We start from the raw sequence: 7,779 nt of genomic DNA on the forward strand, positions 1-7,779 counted from the left end.
GTGTAACCCTAAACTTTTCATACGAAACATTTTTCTCTATCCCTACTAGTTTTCGAGATATTTGACTGGATCACTTCAGATGGTCCACCCTGTATATTGAAATAGATAAGAAATTTATTAAGGGTTGTCTTGTTTTTATCACTGATGACAATCTAGGCAGTCATGGATTGGGAGATTTTGTTGAAAATTTAGGTACATCACAGTATTTTTACAGATTTTGTCACATAACAAAAGAAAAATTTTCTTCTAATGGTGGTTTATGTAAAATGTATAAATCAAGAAGTATTGAATCATACAACAGTGCTTTAGATAAAATTGGAAATAAAAAAGATTTTGAAGGTATCAAATTCAATTCAGTTTTCAACCAATTAAAAAATTATCATGTTTTCTTACCAGGATTACCTCCGTGCTTAGGACATGATATATTCGAAGAAGTTGCTTGATTTGCAACTATATATTGGTTATTTTATTAAGAATAAGTGGTTCACTTTAAAACAATTAAACGAGAGAATTGAGAATTTTAAGTACTCGATAGAAGATCGACAAGACAAACCCTGTACAATAACTACGATGAATAAGAAAATACCTGGCGGTGCTTGTCAAATTTGGAACTTTATTAGATTTTTGCCTCTTTTGATAGAAGACAAGATTCAAACAACTGATAACGAAGTGTGGTTGTGCATACTTCTACTCAGTGAGATTGTTGAAATCATTTGTTCCCCAATAATTCATAAATCTTGTTTATCGTACCTACAATTAATTATTTCTCAGTACATTTCAATGAGAGAAATATTATTTCCTGAGGTCAAATTGCGGCCAAAGCGTCATTATATGTGTCATTATCCTGAACTCATTTTGCAGTTTGGCCCTCTAATGAAAGCATAGACTATGCATTTTGAGAGCAAGCATCGTTTTTTTAAAAGAGCCATTCGATATTGTCTTAATTTTATAAATGTATCAAAATTTCTTAGTATAAAACATGAGCTTTTACAAAGTCTAGTACGATTAGGAGCAGACATTAGAATTCAAACAGAATTATATGAAGTTAGTATCTTTCACATCGATTTATATAACATAGATATACAAAAAGCTATACAAAATGCCAGATTACTTCCACTGATCCAGCAATGCAGCAGAGTTGTTGTGAAAGGTACCGAATATAAACAAGTATATGCTTTAATTTTACACCAAAATGGATATCGATATAATATCGTCATTGGAAAAATGTGCCTATTTCTCTGCTATGAAGAAGATATTTATATTTTATTTGAGATAGTAGAAAATGAATACATACCATATATTAATGCTTACAAAATTGGCGGAATTAAATCATATGAATGTCGTAACCTGCATGAAGTGTTACATTTCAAGCCATTGCACGTTCATACTACAGGAAGTATGAGATGTATTAAACCATCGCATGGTTTTGTTTTTCATCATGTTTGATGTTTATACCATTATCTACACAATCCATATCATTCTAAATATGTAATATTAAAATTTTTACAAACATTATGCCTTTCATCTTTATTCCAATATAAATTATATAGTTCTGACTTAGTTTGCAAATATGTCAGTTATATGTCATGATTATTATTCAGTTCAGAGATAGATAGAGAGAGAGACAGAGAGAGAGAGACAGAGAGAGAGAGAGAGAGAGAGAGGGATTTTATTGTATTTTTGCTTATATATTGAAATGTTGAATGTTAGTTTTAAATTATTATCATTATATTTAATATCTTTCAAATTAATTTATACATTTTCTATCATTTACTAATGATTAATGTTTCAGATCACAAGATGCCATTATTCAAAATAGATTCACCATGGTTATAAAAGAATTATGATAAAAGCAAACAATTCATTAGAAATAATTAAAAATGCTACAGAGAAATTAAAACTTCCTGAAGACACGACTTACAAAGTAATTATCACGAGTACCTATACAACGTTTTGTTTCAATTAAAGTTATTATAATTACTGTTCAATTTATAAGTGAATTATTGTTTAGTTCATAAATGAGAGAGAGAGAGAGAGAGAGAGAGAGAGAGAGAGAGAGAGAGAGAGAGCTAGCTTTATTAACCTATTTATTAGACAAATATATGTTAATTTATTTTGTAGTTGCGCGCTTATACAACACAATGGAACAAAGATAGATGATAACGATGTCTTAATAGAATATGCAGAACAATGTAAAGATCCGATTGTGCTAACGATTTTAGATGTAAACATGTCTTTGAACTCTGATAAAAGGGATGAAAATAAAAAAGATGTTTCAAGTGAATTTAGTTCAGCGATGCAGGAAGGTATACGTTTCATCATTTTGTCATTAAGTTTATTTTTAAATTTTTTTAATGGCGTTTAAACGCATTCATGTACAAGTAAATGCAAAACATATATATATATATTATTTATATTTATATTAATTTTTTTTTATCTATTTCAGATTGTAGTTCTGTCAGTTCTTTAAATTCTGAAGTATTATGTTTAAGTAGATCATCAAGTACACAGTCGGTAAATCTGGAAAATGAAGTATGGAGTAAAATATCAGAAGAAATAGTTACTGCTTGCAAAAGAGGAGAAAAACTGTGCTATTCAGATAGAAGAGTAGTTATTCGAAAAATCATTGAATATATGACTGATACTGTCAAAGATACGTCAAGAGGTCAAGCACATAACATTGCAAAAATTCTCTGTAATACTTATCCAAAAACTTTTGCTGATACAATTGGTAATGAATCGTGGGGAAATGGCTTCGAAACTGTAAAACTTGAAATTTATAATGCCTGTCTTTATAAAATCAGTTCAAGAAAACGTAAAACATTTTCGAAAACTACGAGTAATGATAGTGACGATGCAGAGTAAGAAGAACGCGAGAAACAAGATGCACTATCACGATATCAAGACGAGTACGGCTGTGTTGAATATGCACCTTCCTTACCGTTAGATGAAAATGCGGATAGTCAAGAAAATAAGCGACTTCGTTTATTAGAACTTTTTACGCTTCACGAAAAAAGTGCACAAGTTTTAAAAATAATGGACGAAAAGTATCCAACCATTCGTGCTGTATTGAATTTAAAAAAAAGAGATTTAGAGAAAATAGCCAAATGACTGGCCTTTCTTACAAGAAATTGATTGTTTCTTTCAACACTCTTCTCGATTATTGGGGAAAAATGTCTACCAAGTATGGACAAATTCGCTTAATAAGAAGGTCAAACCCATAAGGCAATAGGTATATGAAATTTTCAAAGGAGAAAAAGAAAGAAGAAATAAATGATATTATAAATGACTGTGAAGCAGCTATTAAAATAACGAAAGACAAAATACCAAAACTGTTAGTGGTGTTTCGATTTTTGATCCTTTATTTCAATGAAAACGAGAATTTTCTTTTTAAAATAATTGGAGCAAGTTATCATTAGTTATAAAAAAGTAGCTCAATAAAATATTGAAATGTTGAAGAAAAAGTAATGAAATAAAATGAATATACACTGAGAAAAAAATGCTGTTGATTCAATTAAATTCTATATTACGGGCTGTCACTAGCATAAGTGATTAATTTATGTATATTTTTATTGATATAAAGACATAAATTATTATTTCAATAATCAAGGCCTTTATGTCAAAATATATATGAATTAATTACTTATGTCAGTGACAACCCGTAATATAGATTTTAATTGAATCAACACCATTTTTTTCTCAGTGTAGATACTTTAAAAGTATAAAATAGAAAAAGATATTAAAATTTTTTTTAATTAACAAATTATAGTGAGCCACTTTATAGCTTAATTTATAATTATGCTTCATTGTACAAAACCATTAAAATGTATTTTTATATCTTAGAATGATATCGATGATGCTGGTGTAACAGATGCTGCTAACACTCAGTATCCCGTTCTCATCATCAGAGGTATATTTTTATTGAAAGCTTTTAAACAATAATTTATTTAATTGCTTTATTTTATATCTTCAATAACAATTAAAAATTGTACTTTGCAGGAAAATCACTATATGACCAGGATGCAAAATGCACTGTCGTCATTCACCAAAAAATTTCAGTTACTTCCACGAACTCTCTTGAAGGAATTTTAATAACTTTTTCCTACTATCGTGCACAAAGTTCGATTTTGCACACGCATTTGCGTGCGCAAAGTATCACTTTCCCACACTTGTAGTTTAGCGTGCGGGAAAGTGATACTTTGCACAAATGCGTGTGCAAAATCGAACTTTGAGCACGATAGTATACGAAAAATAGTATACGATACTCGTGCGCTGCGTAGGTGTTCCCACACTCGCTTTTTTGTCACCCTCGCTTCGCTCGGGCGACAAACTTCGCTCGTGTGGGAAACACCTACTTTGCGCACTTGTATCGTAATGTACTATTCCCGCATACTATGTCTATGGATTTTGCTATGCACCTGAAATTGAAAAATTTCTAGAGTTTATACAAAGGTTATACCAACTATAATTTCTATATATGTAAATAACAAAACAAATAAAAACATTTTTTAATTATTTAATTTAAATGTTTATTGCTTTCAGAGTTTTTTTACAAATAAATCCAACTGCAGGAGTAAAACGAGCGCCAAAAGTTAAACACAAATCATTTGATGCGGCAGTATTTAAGTTAGCCAAGGAACTTTCGGTTTTCTCCGATGAATTTAAGCTTGACCGATAACAATTACTCAAAATATTATATATCAGAAGATTTGCGGGTTGTTGCCGTGTTATTTTTCATTTTTAATGTCAACGTTTCGTGAACCATGCCCTTCATCAGGGCGAAGGGTGCACTGATGTTGTATCTCGCCTCAAATGCGTTACTTAAAATATTATTATAGAATATATATTCAATGTATGTATATCTTTATTTTTTTTTACATATATATTCTATGTACGTATTTATTTTTTATACAAATATATATGAATTCATTGAAGTACAATTCAATGTGTTGTTCAATTTAATTATTTGTATTTTAACATTACTTAATGTAACATTAATTTAATGTAAATATGTATGAAATTTAATGCATATTTAAATTTAAGTAACATGCATTAAATTTTTATTATTACATTAAATTATTCATGTATTGATGTGCATAAAATTTAAAGCATTTGAACATTATATTTAAATAACATGTACTAAATTTGTGGTTACTACATTAAATGTTATGTACAAGTACCTAACGGAAGAAATTTCAAGCAGGTACATTAAATTTAAAGCATGTGAACATTATATTTAAATAACATGTACTAAATTTTTGGTTACTACATTATTAAATTTTATGTACAAGTAACGGAAGAAATTTCATGCAGGTACATTAAATTTAAGTTACTTGTAACATTATTTTCATTAACAACATTAAACAATTTTAATGTACCTGCTTGAAATTTGCTTCCGTTACATTTACATGAAACTTAATGTGGATTTTTTTAACACTGTTAGAGTTAGAATAACCTGGTAGAGTAGAATCGCATAGAGGCGCGTGTTGCAGGCGCGTTGTCGAGTCTCGTCGTGTCGCGTAAAGACGCTTATTGTAGTCGCGTTATCGTTTAGTATCGTGTCGAACGCTTACTGTAATTGTGTCACCGAGCATTGTACTGTCGCATCGGAACGCGTATGATTGCGTTGTCGAGTTAACTTTCTTTTGTTGTGTTACCGAGTAGAGTCCGTTTCCGGGATTCGCGTTGTCGAGTAGAGTCGTGTCATATAGAGACGTTTGTTATAATCGCGCCGCAGTTTCGGCGTGGCGTCGGCCGCGAACCGGCGTCGCGCGTCCGGAAGGCTGGTGGTACAGCGAGTACGGGTTCTTGCCGGTTGTTAAGGGGCGGGCGTTTGACACCGTCGGAAGATACCGCGGGGAAGGTCGGGGCTCGTGCTGTAGCGTATGACTGGCGTTCGGCGTTAGAAATAAGTTAGCGACTCTCTGTGCGAGTACCGAGAGTATCGAGTAGAGCGGAGGAGCGAAGCTCCGGAGATTATTTGTAATTACGTCACCAATGTAATTAGTTTTACTCTATCATATTTCTTCAGATATAATTGTTTTTATTATTACATCCTCGCGTATGTTATTCTTGTAGCCTATCTCTCTTGCTCTCCGACAAAATTCCCACACCTCTTGCGACCACCCCTGCCATCGCGAATTGGTTACGGGTAAAAGTAAGGAGATTTCGGAAAGAGTGACACGCTCTCTCGTGACTGGCGCCCAACTTAGTAGTAAAAATTACGATCTTGGCCGAAAAGCCGCCTAGCTGTCGCAAAATTCAGTTACCGAGAGGAAGAAGATACTTTTGCGTAAGAAAGAACGAAGAACACGCGACGAAGTTGTGCCGTTGCTCGCGAGTACGGTTAGAGTATGCCGGGTGTTTCAGACCACATGTCCCACCCTTTTATCTTCGCAGCATAAGGTCCAATCGAAAGAGTGTTCAGACAACAGTTGTAAGGTTTCTAAAGACCTATTTATTGGCGATATGAGTTTGATCTCGGGTGGCATCGCCAAGGTCAGGTCAAGATCACATCAATTTTTTAAATGAAATCCCCTATTTTTCATTACATTTTCTTGTAGCCTACCTCGAGAGGTAAGCTTTTCAAAACACTATAATAAAATATTTTTTTATTAAATATTTTTCGAGTTGTAAAGCTCGAAAGTTACAGTACAGCCGATATTAGCATTACGCAAGTTATCCGATCGACAGCAAAAACCTCTTGAATGTTGTTCAGAATCATGTCCTGGATAACACTTGTCAAGATCAAGGTCATTGCAAGCTGTATCTCTTATCTTCATTTTTGCACTAAAAATTCATTTTTACGTAAAATGAAAATCTCTATCTTTATTATCTTCTCTATCTTCACCCCTACTTCTTCTATTCTTCCTATTATTTCTTTAATCTTCTCCTCTATTTCCCCTTCTCCTACATTTAACCCTTTTATAATAATATTTCTTTTCCTTTCCTCTCTCTCCCGCCATTCACTCCATCTCTCCAATCTTCTTATCCTTTCCATCCATCTTTCATTCCTTTCCACCTTTCCTATTTTATCACCATCTCTCTTTTTTACCCCCTCCCCTTTCCACTCTCCTGCCCCTACATTCACTTTACCCAATTTCCTTTCCAACGTCTTTATCCTCTCCACCACGTTGGTGGGCCCCAATTAGGGGCTGCCTCCCAGGATACTATTATTATTATTATTATCCTCTCCACCATTTCCTCCTTTTCTCTCATCCTTACTTCTACGCCTATCCTTATCCAGCTTTCTAATTCAATCCGTCACCTATTCCCCCTTTCCTCCCCCTTCCCTCTCTTTCCATCTCTCTTTTTCTCCCTCCCTCCCTTCCTCTCTCTCCCACCCCTTTCTCCTCCCCCCTTTATATATAGAGAGAGGGGGAGAAAGGGGGTGGGAGGAAGAATAAGAGAAGAGAATAAAGGAGATGAGAAAGAGGAAAGAAGGTCAACGGATAGAAAGAAAAACAAGGATGGAAACAAGTTAGTAGAATTTATAAAAGAGAAGGGATAGTCAATTTTAAATGGGAATGTAAAAGAGGATGAGAAAGGAAATTGGACAACGGGAAAGGGGGCCTCAGTGATTGATTATGGATGAGGAGATGAGGGAGGAGATATATTATATGGAAGTAGAGGATGCAATAGATTCGGACCATCATCCATTGGTAGTATCACTGAATGGTGGTAGGGATAGGAGAAGAGGAGAGGGAAGGGAAAGAAAAGGAGCATGTAGGGGAGTATGGGATGAGGGAGGTAGGGAGGTATTTAGAGAGATGTTAGAGG

Source organism: Trachymyrmex cornetzi, unplaced genomic scaffold, assembly GCF_001594075.2.
Source record: "Trachymyrmex cornetzi isolate Tcor2-1 unplaced genomic scaffold, Tcor1.1 scaffold1883, whole genome shotgun sequence".
Classification (NCBI taxonomy): Eukaryota; Metazoa; Arthropoda; class Insecta; order Hymenoptera; family Formicidae; genus Trachymyrmex; species Trachymyrmex cornetzi.